The following is a 21,518-nucleotide window of genomic DNA, read 5'->3' on the forward strand; positions in this document are numbered from 1 at the left end:
TGAAAGGATCGAGAACCAATCGTTCTAGAAAATGTATGTATATAATACGCATAAAAATCGTAATAAAGGTACACGTCACTTCGGCCGTATGTCTATGGCATCTCGTTGTGATGTCGCAAAACAAGATTCGCTATTCCGTTGATTTCTTTCTTATTCATTCAAGGTGCCATTCACGTAACCGATGCACGTGAAGCACGTGGTCTGTTCTCCGGTCGAGTACAATACCGAGCAAAGCCCTCTCGAGAGTGCAGTTTGGACCTTCTATTCCCACGATACGTCACTCTCCCTCGAATGACGTTGCTGAAATCTGCAGCAGCCGCTAGTAGCAGCGGCTCTCTTTCCAGAGGCCGCTGGATCAATAGTTACACGCTTCTATAGCCGGCAGCTGGATTATATACGCGTCTTAGAAACTAGCGGTCATAGTGTACAGTTCGCACACATTGGTCGGCGTTATCGACAGATCTGCGATATCTACACGCTAAACTTGCCAAGCTCGTTACTTTGATCCGACCACGTTTCCATCGGCCATTATATAGAGCATCGATTACGCGTCTACAATTGATCGATATCAAAATTCCGATCGTTCGCGAAGCTGTTCCTGACATTCTCCACTTTGTATGCTTCTCCATCCCTTGCATTTCCCTCAAATTCCTACGTATGAGCCTACTGACGATGTTCCGAGAATAAGGTTCCAAAAAAGGATACTTCTCCGGTTGAGATACAAAAATTCTGTAGCTACCATACTTCTTAGAAACGCACAAGGTAGTACATTTTCAAGCGTAGGAAGGAGGAGGGAAAAAGGTCGTGTAAGAGGGTCAGAAACTCGGAGGGCCATCAGCTGGTCTTTTGCTTTAATTACAGCCACCAAATGCCTTGCCTGAGAGATACTCGTCGTTTCCTCGACGACTGGCCGACGACCGTGGGCGGTATCGATGTAGTCGACCCGAAAAAGACCGCTAAGGATCGGAATCGTTCGTTTACCTCTCGTTTTACTGATTTAGCCAACCATGAATGTCAGCGAACGAAAGTATCGCTGATGCCATTTTAAATCTAATATCAATCTCAACCATGACTATAACATATCTCTTTCCAAGTTCTTAAGTTTATTCTCATTGTATTTTTGTACAGTTGATTAAACTCGCTAGTTTAGTCCACTCACAGTTACTATAATTATAAGAGATATTTTTAATATAACTATGGTTGTTTCAATATCCTTGCTTACCCCTCGTTTTGTTTTCCTCTCTAAATATTTTATTGAAACGCATAAACTCGAAAAACCCACGGTTCTGTCAGTAAAAAACTTTAGAGTCTTGTTGCCAAATTTCCGATACCTAAGAACGTTTAACAATACCATATAAAATATTCTACCTGATACTTTCGTACAGTAAAAATCACTGCTAAATAACGTTATTTCAAGTGCGCTATTTATGAGCCGTAAATAAGACATCCAATAATTTTCCAAACCTGTTCGACATAAGTATCAACGACCCGGTCCCAAACCGGAAAATATGCATTCCAATGACTAGAAAAAACTACGTTTGCCACGTTTATAACACAAAACGAATGTGAAACGATGTTCAGATACAAGGCGCTCCGGTCGCTACATGGCGTAGTAAGTTTATTTAGGACCGTGGGCCCTTAAAGTAGCGGTACCCTTTGGCGTCTCTGGACATTCGTGCGTCGGTACGTCTGCTCGTGGGGCACGAGCCGCGTGGATATCACGAGTTTCTCAGGCAGGTCAGTGAAACTGCGCCGTCAAGTTGAAGGCCAACACCCCCACAATGCAACGGCCGAGTACCACCGCTCGCCCCACTACCTCGCCCGATCCTCAACCACTTTATTCTCTCCTCCCTTTCCGCGCCATATCGTCCCTTCCTCGTCACGTCGCCTCTCGGTTTCCCCCTTCCTCCCAACATGCTGGCCAAGTCGCTGGAACATCCGAGGAAACTCCAATAACGCCGATAAACTCGCGAGTCACGAGTGTTGGTTGCTCGTGACGGAGACTAGGCTAAAAACGAGCAACGGCACGTCGATCGCATGGCTGGCTTCCATTTATTTCCTTCAATCTTTCTCCTTTTTATGGAACATTAATCATGGAGTTCGTAGAAAAATACGAACTCTAAATAGACTGTGCTATCGCAGAATAGCTTAATGAATTAGCTACTAAAGAGATTTGATTATACGTAAGTGCAATTGAAGTAGAAAAATTTCAAACTCGTGGAACAAGTAGCCACAACGTGATCAACGTGCACCACGTCCGACGCACGGTCATGGTGATATCCACTAGCTTCCAGGAAAACTAGTCACTGATTGGTCGGACTCAGCGCCAATCGTAGACGTCCTTTGAACGTGAGCATAGCTGGCTGAGTTTAGGTACGAATGTACAAACGAGTGGTCATTCGTGCGCCGACCACCGAGTTGAACGGATGCATTGCGCAGGTGCGTACTTATGTACATTCTTGCTTCTATTTCCCTTTCCCCTCTCTTCCTTTCTCGACTTCCCTCTTTACATACACGTTTCCCTTCATCACCCCCTCTGACCCCTTTCGAAGGCCAGAAATTCCAGCCTCTTCTTGAAATAGATCGATGACACTCGTCTGAACAATCCCGTGCGTGTGCACGCATCGTTTCGTTATGCGTAGCTCTCTTTCTCGCGCGTGTGCACGGTCGTGTCTATACACGATCTGTAGATGCATCTACATATATATACATACAAGCGGTATCCACGTGTACATATAGATACATACATGTATGTGTATATATATACGTGTCTCGCTCGCGACTCTCTCGGGGCCGATGTCTCTGAAATAACCGAGCGAGGCACACTCGCCGGACAGGGGGATAAGGTGCAATGCACGCACCCGTTCACTGTGGCCTCTCTTTCTCGCGTTCTCTCTTCTACCCTCCCACCGCCAATGTCTCCTTCTGCCACGTTTCCTTCTTTCTTCGTCTGTCGGGCACCGCGTCTTTTTTCCCTTTCCCTCGCGCAGCCGCTGCAACTGCAGTTGCATCCGACAGTGTCTCGAATGGCAGTGGGGGTCACACTATATTAAGATTGAACTCCACTGACACGGCCGCCCAACTGCGTTCATTCTCCTCCTACTCTTTCTTCTCCTATCTTTCTCTGTCTGTCCCGTGACCAGCCTTTCTTTCTTCTCCCTTTCTTTCCAACCGCGCACGCTATGCCTATCTCGCCGACCCCTCTCGCTCTTTCTCACTCTCTCTTTCTCTATCCGATACGTCCGCTATCCGGCCCGATACGCGACGACTGTACCAGTGTGTGTTTCGTGTTCCATAGAGAACGTTCTAGACACATACACGCTACTATACACGTACTCACACATAAGAAAGGATACACATTGTGTGCCGTCTCGGGGTCTCGCGATAGAAAAATCAGATTACGAAAGACCGTTGATTTTCTACCGCGGGAACGTGTTACGTGTCGTCGGAAAGGGCGCGGAGGAAATGGCCAGCTTGGTCACGCTGCAACGAAGGACGCGGTACTTACTCGCAGGCCGAGGGACTCGCGGATGCGCACGGGTGCTCGTGCAAACACGATATGGAAACAACGTTCCAGTAAAAAGTACTTAGGGGAATCGAGCTATTATCTCTGCCCCTTATTTTCTCCTTTTATCTGTCGTTATATTACCGTCCAACAAGTAGGAATTTAGATTCTATCGATTTCTCAACCTCGAGTACACCTCCTACTCGTCAAAATAGGTTCCGATTACTATTTAATGTATCTTATCCGTTCATCGAAACGGAAGACGTCTTCGCAATCACCATCCCGCTCCTTGGTAAATATCGATTTTCATCGCCACCAAAGAGCAACGATATATCGAACGGGGGAACGATAGCAAACGACTTAAATCGTGTCTCGAATATCGCGAAGTTTACGGGACACGGTTGTCTCCTGTCCTCCATTCACGGTTAGATCAGTTTTCTCGACTACGATATACCACCGCCGGCGGCCAATTATCTTACGCTGGGCGCAGTTAAAGTTGAAACCAATATGGAAGAAAGTTGCAAAATAACGAGCCACGCTTAACTCGTGGCCGATGATTCATTATTGTGGTTCGTGAGGGGGGGGCCGTATTCGCCACGGGACTTATGCGGACAGCATGGTTCAGTTATAATTACACGATATTGGATGTCACGATATTAATGAGCCACGGCGGATATAATGGGACGTGCTGCCCACCGTGGAAGCCACTCCGCCCAACGAGTGGCTCTCCCGATCGTTCTCGAGAGAAACCGAAGGGTGAGTCATTCGTCGATCGACCTACCTCAAACCTTTGCCGACCGGACGACCGGAGACATGTGCTTCTCCATCTCTGTTTCTCCCTCTCCCACTGTCTTCTCTCTGTCAGAAAACAGGTAGCACACCATAGCGCCTATCGGCCATATTAGATTTTCTCCTCCACGCTTTTGCGACAATACGTGCAAACGTATTCCTCTCTTGGGAATATCAGCGAGTCTTTCGTCGTTCGTCAAGAATATAAACATAAACCCAGCAAATACATAGAAGCGGTTCGATACTTTTGTTTCGAGGTGGAGGGACGATCGGGACGGCGCTGCCCGTTGAGTGGATTGTCTTGTAAACCTTTTCATTGAAATATGAAACCAGGCGCCTAGCATTGTATACGTATGTTTACCTTGTCGACAAGTATTTATTGGCCGGCAAGTACAAGCGTCTCGTGTTTGAATGATTTAGCTACTTTCGATAGTTGCTCGACCAGTCCTCTTGAAATATAACGTGAATTTCTTTCTTTTTCTTTTTTTCTTTTTTTTTTTTCAAAATAACAAACTAGTATTTTTCATTTTCGGAGAATATTCCGTCTTTCTTCCGTCATCGAAGGTCCCAAAAGTCGACAATAGCATGAAATGGTGCAGAGCAACTCTTTGTTTGTCGCTACATATGTGCTCCAGCAATATTTTCCGTGCAGCATGTAGAACGTTAAGCTAGGATGGCAAAGCCGGGGATAAATCGATTACAACCGAACGTCAACGAAACTGTCCCCTGACCTGGAAGAAGGGTAGGAAAAGTGCGCTACCCCTCGTGCCAGGGGTATGCCCCATCAGCTGTGCCTCCAGCTGTAGGCCACTTCGAATGCAAAAAAGCACGTCGAAGGGGGGGTGAGAACTGTGGTTCGAACGTGTATCGATCAAAGACTGGTCTCTCTTCTCTCTCTCTCTCTCTCTCTCTCTCTCACCATTTTCTCTCTACAGATGAGATTCGTTCCCGAGGGAGCAAATAAAATGGCACGAGACACGACCAGTTACCCGCTCCTCCGGCTTAAACGTTAGCCAACCCCACGCGATCCTTTTTCTCCTGCTTTGTTCTTCGCCCTATTTCGCGGAGTTTCCTCGTCCTTCCACTTCGTCTCGGGGCTTTATGCGATATCTCATTCCCATCGACCTGACAACGTTCCCCTATTTCGTTGGGGCTGTCTCAAGGTTCGGAAACCTCGAAAAGTCGATGAAATTCGACGCTGGGACGCGAGGTTCTCATCAAAAACTCGAAACAAGACGCCTTTTCTACGTGGCGCGTTCTACTATTTCGTTTCTTCTGAGAAGTTTTTACGTATTTGAATTTACAGCGGTGAATATTTTCTACGTGACACGTTCTATTACTTTGTTTCTTTCCGTGTTTTGTAATATTTATGTATCTAAATCTAGGGTAATATCTTCTATGCGACGCATTTTGTTTTTTCCTTGTTTTGTTACTGGAACCTATTCTGAGTAATTTTTATATACCTAAATCTGGGGTAATATTTTCTATGCAACGCATTTTACTATTTTGTTTTTTTTTCCTTGCTTCGTTGCTGGATCCTATTTTGAGTAATTTTTGTGTGCCAAGTCTGGGATGATGAGTACATATAGGGTTCGCTGAAGAGATATTCAACCTCCTGGGAAAGGGAAGCCTCAGGGAGTCTGATACTTTGGGAAATGAACGAGTATTTCTATAAAGATTGATGGAGAATACGTGATCTGAATAATATTTGCCAATAAGAGTGCTAAACCTACTGAATAGGTGAATGATTGAACTTTTGTTGGAAATATTGTGTGTGCGAACGCTTGTGAAAATATACGGTAAAGAGTAATGATTCTAAAGGCATAATGTTCCTGTGTTTACATAAAGACAATCAAAAGGGTACCTTTTCAATCGAGTATGCTGTCAGGAAGGAGTAAGCAGCTAAGAACGTCATGGATCAATGTATATTTAACGCAGAATAGCTAGTATATTATACTGAATATCTAACTTACATAACACGTTAGAGCTTTTAAGATATTGGATACCTGATTGACATCGAGTCACAAAGTAATCTGAATGGATGACTTTCAAATTATTTCAGCAGACTCCATGGATGGCTTTCATAATGCACGCTTTATTGTGTCAATCTTCCATGAATCTAAGTAATAAAGAGTGCATTTTAACAATACTGAGTAACATCTAGAAACGAATGATTCACTGAATGTTAATGTCTGCTTGATTCAAGGCACTACCTGTATCGCGATCACTTCCTTTAAATAAATTTAAGATTGTTTTTAAAATAACTGAAATTTGCACCTGATTGCTAGTAACTTACGAAGATACCACGTATTTATTTTCTATTTCTTTACAAGGGAACAGTATCTTTATTCAAAATGATCAAAAAGATGAAACCTAACGAGAAGTTCCTTTTACCTAGTAGATATTATAATGTACACTTTACTTGAATTAATTTATATAGTTTTCCATATAAAACAAAGAGAGGGGAGTAGAAGCAGAAGACAAGGACGAAGAAAAGTGTAATTATTGGGAAATAAAATACAAATAAAGATAAGAAATAGATAAGCAACGAATGATGGAGCAAATGTAGAAGTAAATGTAGGAATAAATAAAGTGTGATGGGTAGAATATTTACGTAGTGGTAAAGTAATGAATTGATATAATTTTATGCTACTGTGGTTATCTGTACGTTAGTTTTAATCTTTTTTTATATTTGTAAATCGTAGAAAACCAAATCCAATTTTTGTGCTATCAGACTGAAATAAATAAATACGATAATATATGTGTTTTCACAATACATACATTCTGCAAATTTTTGCACCTTAAAATTTCTTATAAACGCATAAACATCCGCGGTTTAATTGGTTTCAACAATCGATTTCCTATCATCTGACCATCAACGCAACTTTCGACAAACGATCCACGGAGATGATAGTAACCAACATTTGATGGACTAGTTTCCCTGTTCACCGAAGTCAAGCGGCATTTGTAGCGTACAAGAAGCGCGGGAGCGCGCACGTAACACGGCGAATGCGTTCAGGCAACGCGTTAATATGCGCGCCGCGTGTATACGTCGCCGGCAAAAAGCGCGCGCGACTTATACGCGATCGACAAACATAGAAATTACGGATATAAATCGACCACGATCGGCCATGACAATTCCACGGATCGTACGCGTGAGCGCGAGTGCAGTTTAACCACGAAGCAAGAAAACGGGCACGTTCTCGCTCGTCGAGTTACCTGGCTCTTTCAAAGCAGAAATTACTCACGAGCAGGAGCGAAGAGGCATCGAGAACTTTAGATGCGTTCTCTGATCGCATGCTTCGGCTAGAGAAACTGCGCGTAACCTGAACGAAGGGAAGTCCAGGCGGTATACGGTGCACGTAAAACGTACGCACGCGATTTCCTGAGAGGCGAGCAGACGCAAAAACCGTGAGGAGCTCCGCGTAATTTGTATACGCTAAGTTTACGTTGAACCACGACAAAAAGTGCCGCGAGAATTTACGAGTCGCGGTTATTCCGCCAACGACGGATTAATCGCTGGTTTTGCAAGGCTACCACCAGCGGCTGATGCCCGCCAACGTATCTGCCCCCTATGAATTCCCATTTCGATTACTCGGTTCATCGTAAACGAAACTCGCATAAACTTTTACACCGTGCTGACGTTATACCGGTCAATGCGTTATAACGTGTACACTGTGTACACGCCGTATAGAATGACCTACCACGCTAGACACGCCTATGCAACGGTATATAGAAATTTATAGGACACGAACAAAAGTTACTCGATGTATAAACGTGGCTCAACTTTCCCTCCGCCGCTGGCAAAAATACTCCACCCAGCGAAAATTAATTTCCACAAGATCTCCGGAGACGCGGGAGGCCTCCATTCGCAGCAACGAAATTCCTGCGAATCGGCGTGCTGACGATTCTCCGTGACAGGACGCCTGTAATTTACTACAATGTTCGTATGCATTCTGGAACCTCGCCTCTGTCATTTACTTCGCGTTGAAAGCCAGGTAACAGCGACTGCGAACCGCGATCCACCGCAAATATGTATTTCGAATTTCAGTCAAAAAATACGTATCTTCTTTGTCTCGTTCGAATCGGATGGGCGCTTTCTGTGTGGTTCGGTTGGATCGAGAGTTGCTCTGCAGAGCGTCGACGTTGAAAGTGAGTCTCGTGAAGCCTCGTACCGCGACATTCCTTCCATTCGCTACACGAGGGACAATCGACCAGTCGCGTCTGGCGAGGGCACGTGTGAAAACGGAGATGACGAAGAGAAGAAGAAACGCACAAACCGGGTAGACGTTGTTCGTCACGACACGGTTGACTCAGCGCGACTCGTCTTGTCTCTCGGCTCGACTCTTGTAAGCCGACTCTGTTAGTCGAGTCGACTCGGCGCATAAATAATCGTGTGAAAAAATCCAAGCCAGGGGGCGCCTCTGAGTTGTGATGTTAGGGCTCGCGCGCGCGACTAGCATTTCCTGTTTCGACCCTTTAACCACCGATGGGTATAACTAATTACTTTCGCGTCTCTCTCAGCCGCTGCTGCGCTCGTTATTTATGCCGTCGAAACATTGCGCTAATAAATCTGGGGGAGGGTATGCGCCAAAGATAATTTGTATCGATGAAGGGTGGACAGTAAAATACGAGGGTCGTTCGGTAACTAACGGCGAATTCGTTGCCGCATTTTTATCCCCTCGTTAGCGTCGCGTCGAGTTTTGCCTCTTGCTCTTTTACAAACTGGGCAACACCATCGATAACGTGTCTTTGCAACATTTTTCCATAGGCTACCCATACTGCAAGTATGAAATATGTATGTAGTTATGTGTCTCACAGAAGTATTGAAATTCCTTTAGAGTATTTGAAGTTTTCGATCGATGCTAGAAATCTCTGTTATTAATGCAGATTCGCGAGAAAATTCCATAAGATTGGATATCGATTAATGGTAAATGTAGTTAATTATCAATGATCGAATCCTCTAGGATAATGTTAAATAGCTTAATCGAGATACTTCCGATCAGCTGTGTAATTGGAATAGTAGTGTTAATGGAACGACTAATGAAACTAGTTCTTGTTGATAGGTTCACGTAAATCGTTACATACATCATTAGTAAGCGGTGATAATTACGTACATTAGTAACATACGCAATAGACGTATATGATCGATGAACGAAAATTTCTAATAATTGCTGCTCTGAAATATATATATTCAACGTTAATAGAAATACACTAACAAAGATTCACTATAGGGTATGTGTCAATCAAAGACTAACAACTCTAAGATTGTAAGACGAATCCAGGAAACAATAAAACAATAAGAAAAGCAATTAAATAAGACTACATTGGAACACCGTTTATTGAAATGAAATTTTAATTATTCCCTGATTAATGGCATCACTGCAGATTCAATTCATATATTTAAATTCTCAACTCCTATTTATCTGTACGTAAAATTGTAAAATCAATGAATTTTCATGATATATCAAGTATATATGTCGAAACAGGCAAACACATTTTCCAGCACATTTTTATGATGAAATACTTGGACAAAAAGTCACAGAAGGCGAAGAAGTTTCTTGAGGAACTTATGGAGTCTGTGCGTTGCACGAGTCTAACATCTTTCGAAAGGACAGCCTCTATCGTGAAATTCAGCATATAAATAATGCATACACCGCGCAATGATTACGAAAGCCGCAACGCACGCGTCAGCCACGAGATTTCTGCGATCGAAGATCCGGATCGCTATTGAATTCGCCTACTTCGCTAGCGATCTTGCAAAAATCACGCTTCGCAAATCCGATTCTCGGAATTCGACGACGATGCTCGTGACCCAATGATGTAGAACAAGATACGCGTCTTATTTTACTTGGAAAGCACCCCTAAGCTGTAAGTACGCCGCGGAATCGGTAATCAGCTACGACTACGCATCGGAACGATTTAATCGTCCGTGTCAAATTGATATTATTTGTCACGCCAAGAGAATAGCAAATGTTTCAGAGGCGTTTGTGCATCAAAGATTCAAGTGAAACTGCTGATGAAGAGGCTCGGTGGTATAAAATTAGTGCAGGCGTATTTTTTCCAGAAATAAAATACACGTTAGGAACGATACTGTGTAACGTGTTTTAATTTAACACCTGAACTAGCACAGTGGTGAGAATGGTGAATTCGTAATTGTTCAGAGAGATTTTACAGCTTTGGTGCATCACTGGAGACTAATAATTCTTCCTAAAATATATAAATAGAAGCTAGTTTTCCTCGTTACATTATGTATTTTTTCACAAAGCTTCCATTTCCATTTCTTTAATACAAGTGTCATATTATAGTTTAATCGTCGATAACTCTAACGTGAAATTATTAAAAGCACAGGGACTTTCTACGAAAACTCGATTTTCACAATTTTTTCACGGCCATTTGTATCAAATGTTTCGTCTGGATCCCTCAATCAGACTATCAATGTGTCAAGATATATTCCAAATTCAATAGCAGGATATTTCGAAACCTGCTCTGTGACTAAAAGGAAACAGTAACCCACGTAAACGAGATTTCCATCTTCGCCAGGTAGCAGTTTGCTCTTTATTTGCGGAATAAGGTCATGGGTATAATTATGTAACACGAAATACTTTTTTCCCTTTTTTCCTTTATTTTTATCGCGACCAAAAAAATTGAAGCAAGGAAGGACGGAGATCGACAAGGCCGTGTTTCGTTCGCGCCATGTCACTTATTACTTGAAAGACCACTCGGTATAAGACGGCGTAGAATAAGGTGTGCATGATAGCGGTTATCAGTGGCATGTAATGAAGGGAGCAAGACATGGGGAGTAGAAATGATGAGGAGGGAACGCGAAACAAACGGGACGAGTAGAAGGGAGAAAATGAAGGAACACACACCCGGTGGTACGAAGTTCGTGGATCTTCAGCGAATTCACAATGGGAAATCGTAAGCTATACTGACATACTACGGTCACGTCGTCGGTTAGCGTTAACGACGCAGATAACGTTCGTTGTTCATTCAGGTTTATGTGAACTGGTTGATGAATGTTAAATGTTAAGTCTTTGCGGTCCGTTTCACATTCGACGTTTTATCGCGACAGATTTATACAGAATGAGTAAAATTCTGACTCTTTAGAATTTCGATGCAGTTGTATATCTCCGTGATTATTCTTCATGTGTTTGTACGTATTGATATATTTGTATTAAATTAAATTTTTTTTAACGAAGAACGTACACATTTTACATATTAAAATTAATGAAACTAAATACAGTGTTGAGATCAGATGGATATATAGCTACAAAAAAACGACTAGGCATAACCCCGTTCATATTAGTTGAAACAACTTGAAATTTTATCAGTGCAGACATATTATTTACTTGACTTGAAATACTCTTTCGAGTTTCTACGGTCATTCACATTACTAGGCTGTGGATATTTATCTATGTATTTATGGGAAATGCAAATGTGCAAAACTTGTACAGAGCGTATTTTACATAATATGCAAAAATGTAGAAAATATTCAAAATGGAGGATACTTGTTATAATATTATATCCGGAAGGTAAAGCAAGCCTCTATATTCTTTAATTATATTAATTTATATTCTAAATTTACATTTCCATATATATATTCTATCCATTCAGTGTATTAATTAATCAAATTAGCTGATTTTAAATATACATCTTGAATTCAAATAATTCAGAATATTTATCTCATAATTCAGAGCCTATTAATTTAGTTGAATTGAAATATCCTTTCAAATAAGATTGAGAATTCTTCTTTCCATGCTTTAAAAGAAACAGAAATTAGAACTAGATAACAATGTTATCTACAGGATACTACTACTAGATATCAATGTATCGTACTATATATATCTATCATCAATGTTATTTCCTGCTTACTGATATTGATTCCCTACGCCAAGTAGACTTCCGGTATACACGTCGTTTTAGATATCCAGCCTCCATTAGATGATATCTACTTGAATTAAATGGCTCGATTCAATTGTGAACACGAACTTGAAGGCAAAATCAAGTGTCCTAGATTCAAATTACCGAATTCGAGTGTCTCGAATTGAAATTACTGAATTTGAAGGTAGCTCGAGTAATCTTCTGAACGATGCTTAAAATGAACGTTTGATCTGGCCGAGCGTGTACAAGCAAGAAGATGGATACTTGTGGGCTGTTGCTCGACTTCGAAAGTTGAGAATCGGACGAAATCGACCGGATCTGCACCTGCTGTCGAAGTTTACGGCCACGATAATGAAGATTTTCACTGGAAACGATGCACAGTGTGCTTTACATGCCGGCCCTCGTTACGAAAACTGGAACGTCGTTACCGAGCAGAACGCGTCAATTCCTCGCGCTCCAAATAACGTTTCGTCTTAAGCGTGCTTCGCCTCTTTTTTTCTTTTTTTTTTTTTTTTCGCTTCTCTTCCCAAGAGCCTGGTGCGCTCTCGATTCCAGGCTCGCGTCACGGACGTCGATGCAAGACAACGATCGAGCAACGATCTCTCGATCGATCCGCTGATAGGAGCTCGAAGCGTGACGAGTACGTGCTATTTTATGACACAGGCTGTTATTTGTTTCCAACGACTGGCATTAGATATCCCGGAGTTGTACGCTAGAAACTTATGGGTTTATTGCGAGACGCAAATCATCGAGTGTCAATTTCGCGTGAAATTACTAGATAATTATTCGTTTAGCTGATTGACTGCGAAGTGAAGTTCACGGTAACTTAAGCAGTTATTAAGTGTGTCGATAAATAAATTGCACACAGAGTATGCCGATCAACTCTATAAATTTGAAAGCAAGATGTGCGAATGTTTTTTTGACGCTTGCAATTGCCGACTATTTATGCCATTTGCTTGCGACTATTCAACTTACGGAAGTTTTCTTTCAGAAATTCTACGGCATTTACGTAAACAGATTTGAAAAATTTGCGAAGAGTGAAGTTAGTTGATCAATTTGCAATTCTTTTCCTTGAGAAGCTCAAATGACGTTGTAATATAATATAAAATTTATAATAATCATTTATAATATAAAATATAATATAATATGAATAATATAAAGTGAACGACCAAGAATCTATGAACTCTGCACGAATAATTTAAATGTAATATGCGTACAATCTCTAATTAATAATCCATAAAAGCTAAAGACCATGGAAACAATATTCATTGTTCCAATAAACAACCATTATTTGGCTTTTATGGTAAAGTAAAATACTTAGAAAATATGTATTGTATGTAATTATAAATGATGTATGTATGGATAGACATTGTTAATTCTAGAGCATGTTCAACGCTAAGTCGGTAGTCACGCATACGGTACATGATTTAAGGTCGTTATTTTTCGGTTAAAACGGGCTGCATAGTTACAGAAGACATAAACAAATCTCGAAACACTCTAGCTGCTATGCTAGTACTCAATTACTATAAAACATGACTTTAAATGGACGTCTAGTTGGAATGCTCGACGACTATTCTTCATTTTATGAGAAACACATGCTGCACAGTCTCTGTTGGAACTTCCCGACAAATTTGTGTTTCAGTTTTTACATCCTTTTAACCTAAACATTTTCCATGTTAACTCGATAAATTCTATTTCTTGAAAACATAGCTCTGGTTGTATACTATTTCAACTTATTTTTTATACAGCCATTTTTCTGCAGTTTATTTTTCTGCTGCTTGATCTTTCATATACACCCACACAACCTAACGTAATCATATACACCTACATACTTAGTACGTTATAATATATTGTTAATTAACTGAACAACAAAGACATTTATTATCGCCGACGCCGATCTCTAGTTTTAGTGAAGTGTCTTCTTTCAAAATACGTTTCTGTTGTTCATAATACAAGAGAAACAAAATTTCTCACGGGATAAATGGTATCCGATCCTGTTAAGTTACATATGGCACATATGTTTCGAAAATATCACAACTGAAAATAATTCAGTGCCGCGATAAAGGACAACGAAAATCTTCAAGGACGTATCTATTTCAAAGCCTAAAAATGGTAAATTAAAAAAGTAATATTTGTCCATTGTTTTCTGAAAACGTCGTCGATTCTTTCGCCAATATTATGTTTTCAGCTTACTAACTTTATCAAAAGCTTAGAAATTATTTTTTAATTTCGACAACTTGTTCGAATCGTATCATTTTTTAAATACACGTATAAAACACCTATGAAATATTTACGTATTTAAATCCTCGCTTGATCTAAAACGTATCGCAACAATTCTACGGTGAAACCGTCGTGTCTTGAGAAAAGAGGATTTAAAAAAAAAAAAAAAACAGTCAAACATTGATCCGAATTCAGTTTTAAAGACCGCGACGAGCGTATCATTGACCCGCGTGATTGTCAAACGCGTCCGGCGCGCGATAGCGTTCTTACAAGTAATTGGGGAAAATACGGCGAGCAACGTAGAAAGTTGTCGCGTGGGTGAGACGAATTCCACGTCGAACCACGCGCTGTTCTACGTCCCACGCTGTGAGTTTCGATGAAACGTTTGCGATGAGCGCGTCCGTTTACGTTGGTCGAGGACGTGTCTTAAATATACGGTGCAGATCCCATTCATCGAGTACACCGCGAAGGTGAAAAGGGAAAAGGGGCGGAAAAAAGGAAGGATGGAAAAAAACCGGGGCGAACCTTAAAATGCCAAAGCACCGCGAGGTGAAAGGTTCATCTAAATAAACCGTACCTTTTACTTTCCTCCATAAAAACCTACTGAAATGTGGGTCACCCGTAAAACTCGATTCCGCGTTTAAAAAAACTGTAAGCCCGGCCTGTTCTCGCGGGCCGCTCTTTTTCTAATAAAGGAAATTGTTTCGCCGAGAATACGTTTGCAAGATGTAAAGACGTGACGTATATTGCTGGATATATGGCTTGGCGTTTTGTTTCTTTCTAATTCTCAACGGATGCCAATTGTTTCTAGAAATAGATATTTAAAAAATTGTTTAATTATTTATTACGTATTACGTAGTTCGTATTATTCGAAAACAGTAAGCTGTTGACTTACATAGGTCTGAAGTAAATAAATGGGAATACAAATACAGATATAAAAGAGATGCATAGATACATTTATAGCGAGTGTAACGTAAATATTAATACAGATATGCATCAAGATAATTAGTTAAACATTTCACGTATCCTATGCTATTGTTTGTTAATGGTCTTCAAATAACACGTTATATATAATTGCATAAATTCTCGATGCTATAATGAAAGTTTGCAAAACACTAAATTCGCGGAAAACAGATTATCTTCAACCTTTTATAATCTATTCAGCCAGTGTAACGGGTTCCACAATGTCCCCTAGATTCCAACAAACACATAAAACTACCAACATAGAAATGGCGGAGGAAGTAAGGAAAGAGCGGCGAACAAAATTCCCGGAGAATGAAGCATCTTATTCCGTAAGAGCGTGTTCGTTCGTTTCACGCGTCGTTTGCTCAAGTCAAACAGAATTCCTCTAAAATTCACCGGCTTATCGCTTATCCACCTGACGCGGCTCGTTCTCCAGTGCGTTAGCCTTGGCCGAACGTTGCCATTAGGATGTCCCGCGGAACACGTCCAGGATGCTGTTATCGGTGTACGCGTGCACGCTGATACTTAGAAAGTATAGGGAGGCCGAGTATGACGAAGACGAAGAGACAAGAAACGCCTAAGCGCGCGCGCGCCGCGTGGAAACGATTCGAGGAAGACTGCTTTCCTCGACGCCGTGTCGGCGTCCCTTCTTTTTTCCGAGCACTATCATCGTGACTCATCCGGAAAGCTCAGTGGGGAGAAGCGAGGTTCGTGGCTTGAGAAACGACAGACTGGTAGAAACTCGTTTTCCCGCGGCGGATCGATGCGCGAACAAACCGCGCCACGGGGAAATCTCTAAGGAGCGGACAACACGCGCTCCTTGAGTCTGCCCCGAGCTCGATTCCGAGCGTTATATTAGCTCCCCTGCACGCCTCGCCATCGACGAATGAAACAGGAGAGAGATTCTTTCTCGCGGATAAAGCGATCCTCCGGCGATTCCTGTCCTCTCAGCCTTTTCAATAAATTGCACGACTATGCAGAACGCCCCAATCCACGTCATTCGCTTTTATTGCAACCGTCGAATCGATCCCACGCCTGTTTTCATCCTGATTTTCCCCCTAAAAATCAAAGGTTCAAAGCTCGGAACATTCTCCCAATTTTTATTCCTGTTGCCTGAATGTAATTGGAAATAGCGATGGCTTTCTTTTGATTCCTTTTTTTTATTTCTTTGATTTTCTATGGGCCAGGAATGGGAGAAGAGTTTAATCAACTTTCGTAATTGACTTACAATGGATGCTGTACGTAATTAACGAAGATTTCCAGCTATGAATAAAATAATAATGTCTGGCGTCTGTAAACGAGATATGATCGAATACGTTCGGTGAATATTTCTTATCAGAACAGCGAGAAAATGCCTGGCGAAGGAACCATCTCCCTATTGTCAGAATGATAATTATTTTGCTACTATTTCTTATTCGTACTTACACGTTTCTCGTTACACAAGAGGGGCGCGATAAATCCAGCCGCGATAAGGTTGTATAGTTACAACTATCAGCAATGAAATTAGCGGTAACGATTTTGAGCTTCACAGAATCCTATCTTATTCAAGTTCTAAATAGAGACAATAAATAGGGGACAAATGAGAGATAAGAGCAAATTTCCATGTCAAAGATACAAGGCAAATTTCCAATAGAACCTCGAGTCACTGAAGGCTGCGTCGATCCTAACGTACATCGTCTTCGTTATTTTCGATATTATATCTGTGTGTTATTATTCTATAAAACTATGTTTCTACTGATGTACGAACGACTTTACTTTTTAAATGTAGGATTTTTACGTATCTGTGACAAATTTAAATGTGCAAAAATGCACGGACTATACGTAAAATAAATGCAAAACTATACAAAGTATTCGAAATAGTATTTAATAAACGAAACAATGTTATGCTGTGTATAAATATATCTGCCTGGTTCTATATAAATATCCGTAGACTAGTCATCATACAGTATTCATACGTCCCTACTTTATCACTATGAAATAAAATATTCAATACTCGTGGGAGCAGTAATCTACTTTCCATTGGATACCGGTTTAAATAAAAAAAGAAGCTAAACGTCTGATGATTTGTCATTATCAAAATACGAGTCGAAATACCAGACGGCAAGAGAGGGCCACCTGAGGCGAAGGAGCTCGTTTCCAGAAACGGCGAACGTTAGAAAAATTAATTCGTGTGTACCAGACGGGGTTGTAGCGTTCCAACGGCCCAACCCTCGTTGTCGTCAACTGACGAGGGATCGTGGAACACGCACACTCGAGACACGCGTGGCTTATCGATCACTCGCAGAAATGGCCCTCGTGAAACATCGCCGACCGGTGTTTCCAGTCCAAGGTATTGACCTAACAGTGAATCATCCAGTGACTATACATCACGATTATTATACAATATGTTCAGGCACGACGGTTTTTCGTGCTCGTCGCATCAAACAGCTAAGAGAGAATCCGGCTCGTCAGTCTAACCCAGATAGAGAAGAGGCTCTTCTCGCCTGCAGGGGAATCGTCGATCGATATACATAAATGAAAAAAAATGCGAATCGGTGCATGAGAACCAGATGGAATTTTTCTTGAGAAAATTTACCGATGGGACGAGTTTTACAAGGGAGGGCAAGGACGTTGGCTCATGTGATTCTGGTTATTTTACTTTAGGGATGGTTAAATTTCTATAGATGTCGGGTAGAATCTGATCTCTCAGATTTTTTGATTTGTACGTTACATTTGTGTCGATGTAATATTTAAATATGAATTATCATTGTAATATAACGGTACAAGTATTTTATTTTAAGATAGCCCATTATCCCTTTTAAATAAGGAAGAATTCGAAACGAATAATTTATGAGATGAAATATTGTATTTTTAACACCAGATATTAAATATACGAGTTTTCAATGTTTCATAAATAAATTTTAATAACTGCATCGGATAATAAAGCTTATCTGATCCTTCCTCGTGTTACACTATCTTCGTTTCAATACGTGTATTTTCAACACCAACAACTCAAATAGGAAAAACTGCAGACTCGGTGTAAACCGAACATCCGCAACAGTTACCTTATGCGTCATAAAAAAGGCAATATACATATGTATACTATAGTACTCCATAATCTAACCGCAATGAAAACACACGTAGCAAAATACACGAGAACATTCCCTCTTTGTGCGTCACTCACGATTATAATTATAATGAAGCTTACGAATATAGATACACAGAATATAGAATACAGACATAATCTCAGCCTATACCATTTAAACTTTCCAATCGACAGAAATTGTCCAGAAACTCTGTCAAAAAAAGACGAAATCGATCAACTACGCAAAAAGAAAAAAAAAAAAAAAAAAGAACAACGTATCTCGTATGTTATACAATCCCAATGATACAATGAATTCTCATCTGTCATCAAAGGAACCAGCCACGTCATAAAAATGTTACAATGTACAGTATAATCATTTAATTGTAACACGTTTCACAACATATAAATACAAAACATCCAGAATCTACCAGGGCAAATGAAATTAATTAACAAAATAACACAACGATATTTGTATATAAAATCTATAAAAATATTTTGGAGCATATAAATTTGTCTATCCCAATAGCCTTTCCCGTACACAATAAATAAATAAATAAATAAATAAATACGCATAGCTAATAGCCATACAGCTGTTGCGGCATTAATCTTTGATTTGATAGAAACTAAAAGAATTCGGAATTGGCAATTTACGCGATAATGAGGAGAATAACGTAGCAGAGACAGTCAAATTGCAACTGGGAGTGATACACGCGCGTGTCGTAATTGCGTCTCAATGATTAACGTTCCCGGGGCGTCGGCTCACGGTCAATAATTAATTGACGATTGTTTGTACAGGGCGCAACGGTCGCGCCGTGAAATCGCGCACGGCTGTTCGCACGACCGCGAGTATGTCTCTCGCGTACGATAAGCCGCGTGACGTAGTGTTTTCATTGTTCTTTCCATTCACTCGATCCATTACACGAGACGAGGGAGAGCAACGTCGCGGACGGTCGTGCAACCAACCCATCCAGAGCAAACGTCGAATCAGAAGTAGTTGGCAATCTATCGTCGTTCAACTAGCGGTTCTTAATTTTTCTTCGGCTATTTTTCGAAACTTTGATTGATAATGCTCCATGACACTTGATACATATATAGATGGATGACGTGTACAGCTCCACGTGGACGAATGGCGATCCACGATAGACAGCAGAAACGTTTTCATTTAGCGAACGAAGATACTCCTCGATAACGAGAATCGTTATCTTTTGCTGACTATACATACATTATAATTGTGCTGCGTCAGTTAGAGTAGCCAAATTGAATTTAGTACAAGTCACTTGTTCGCGATTCTTATTTATGTGCATTGAAACTATTTGCTGGTTGATGATAAAAATTAATATCGTACAGACTGTTGCGAAATATACACCATTCTTGGTATTCGTAGAAAGGCAAGGGGTTTGTTGAAATATCAGATATATGTGAAGATTATAGATGATTATAGTTAAAGAATATAGTTAATACTGGTATAAATAATATTATTTTTATATCAGTGAAATACAATAAATTTATCGAGGACATGTACCTGTATGATTTTAATAACTGCAACGTTAAAAATTCTGACACCTGACTACTTTAACAGCTTTGACAATTCACATTGCTTTGATATCTGACAAACGCATGAAACTCGCATATAATTCAATGTTATATCTACGAGTAAATAGAACATTTCCTCTCGTGGTACAAACCGCATAGAAATATTAATGGTACGACTTCAATAAAATTTCAAAAAATTAATCTTACGTCATCGATCATTTTCTTCTACAGTCAATATATCTAAGTTCACGTAAACCAATTTCATAAGACCAAGGGGATATTACGTATCGATCACTCCGGAATTTTCCACCATTTATTTCACTTCGAACGACAATCGGCCCGTTCGACGTCAGATTCGCGAAGGGGCTTTCGAGTGCACGATTTCGTGCGAGTGCGGCAGCCTCGACATTTTCTACAACGAGGGTCGGGGCTTTCCACAGTCATCAGTCTTCTCCACCCTCTCTCCTTTCTTTTTTCCTCTTACCCTTCGAACGAACGCACGCGTGTCGATCGATATTCGGCCGGTGCATGCTCGTGCCAGCGGCTCCAGAAAAGATTAACGAATATTACGAGCGTGTCCTCGCGCACGTTTCCATGGGAACTTCTTCGAGACATCGAAAGTTTGCTGCCTTTTGTCGAACCGCGGCAACTGGTCGAAAGCGAGAGTGAACCATGGAAAATTCATGTGACCGTGATGGCTGTCGTATAACTGGAGAAGAACTTTTAACCTGTTAAGGAAACGCTAGTTTCAAAAACATTCTTCGAGTTACATGTTGCATTACGAGGAAGTGTAGAGGATTTTGTTTCAGACGAAGAACTTTGCACGATACATCGTTCTAGAAGCAAACTTGTGTAAATTGTAGCGGAACTTGGAAATTCTCATTCTTGTGTATAAATATAAGTATTATATAAGTATGTTGTATTAGGCAAGCGGTGTATTATATAGACGTATAATTTAATTCGGTGGAATTTTAAAGGAAATTCAATTATTTATTTATGGGTGATGCAATATAAATTTAATAATCAAAAGATCTCTACTAATTGAGTCCGAAATTATGTAGACACGGGTAGCAAGTTTTTGAAACTTCCACAAGGCAAAGAAATATTTGGATATAGAAATGAAACTAAGTAATTCTAACTGAGACTGAATTAATTTGCACCTAATAAAGATAATGGAACTACAGTTAGTTCAGTTAGTTCGCTAAAGAAAAATATCGAACATTGAAAATATTCTAATCAATTGTTTCATCGAGCACTAAATTACCCTTGTACAAATCAAACGCACGATCCTGTTAATCTCTGTGACGCATATGTGTCCACAAAAGCGACGTTATTCCAACCAATTTCCAAATTGATTCCCTGTTATTAAATCTGGTTTCAGAGGAGATAACGATAAATACTGGTAAGCCGTATGACCCTAAATACCGGGCAGGTAAACAATTGCACGAGGAAATCCCGCTGGTATATCGACAATACGATACCAATAATTCGAGATTATCGGATTTCCTCGACTATTGTGTTCCTACAAATGATTTAAAGTCGCCAGTAGCTTCCGAGCGG

General features: G+C 40.6%; 1 protein-coding gene and 1 pseudogene across 1 annotated transcript in view; one reads left to right on the plus strand and one right to left on the minus strand.

Annotated features, from left to right (window-relative positions):
* Positions 1-21,518, minus strand: part of LOC126878361 (RNA-binding protein MEX3B) — a 59,875-nt gene that overhangs the window by 8,593 nt on the left and 29,764 nt on the right. The gene's annotated exons all lie outside the window — the stretch shown is intronic.
* Positions 2,469-6,584, plus strand: LOC126878386 (uncharacterized; annotated as a pseudogene).

Source organism: Bombus huntii, chromosome 2 (genome assembly GCF_024542735.1).
Source record: "Bombus huntii isolate Logan2020A chromosome 2, iyBomHunt1.1, whole genome shotgun sequence".
NCBI lineage: Eukaryota > Metazoa > Arthropoda > Insecta > Hymenoptera > Apidae > Bombus > Bombus huntii.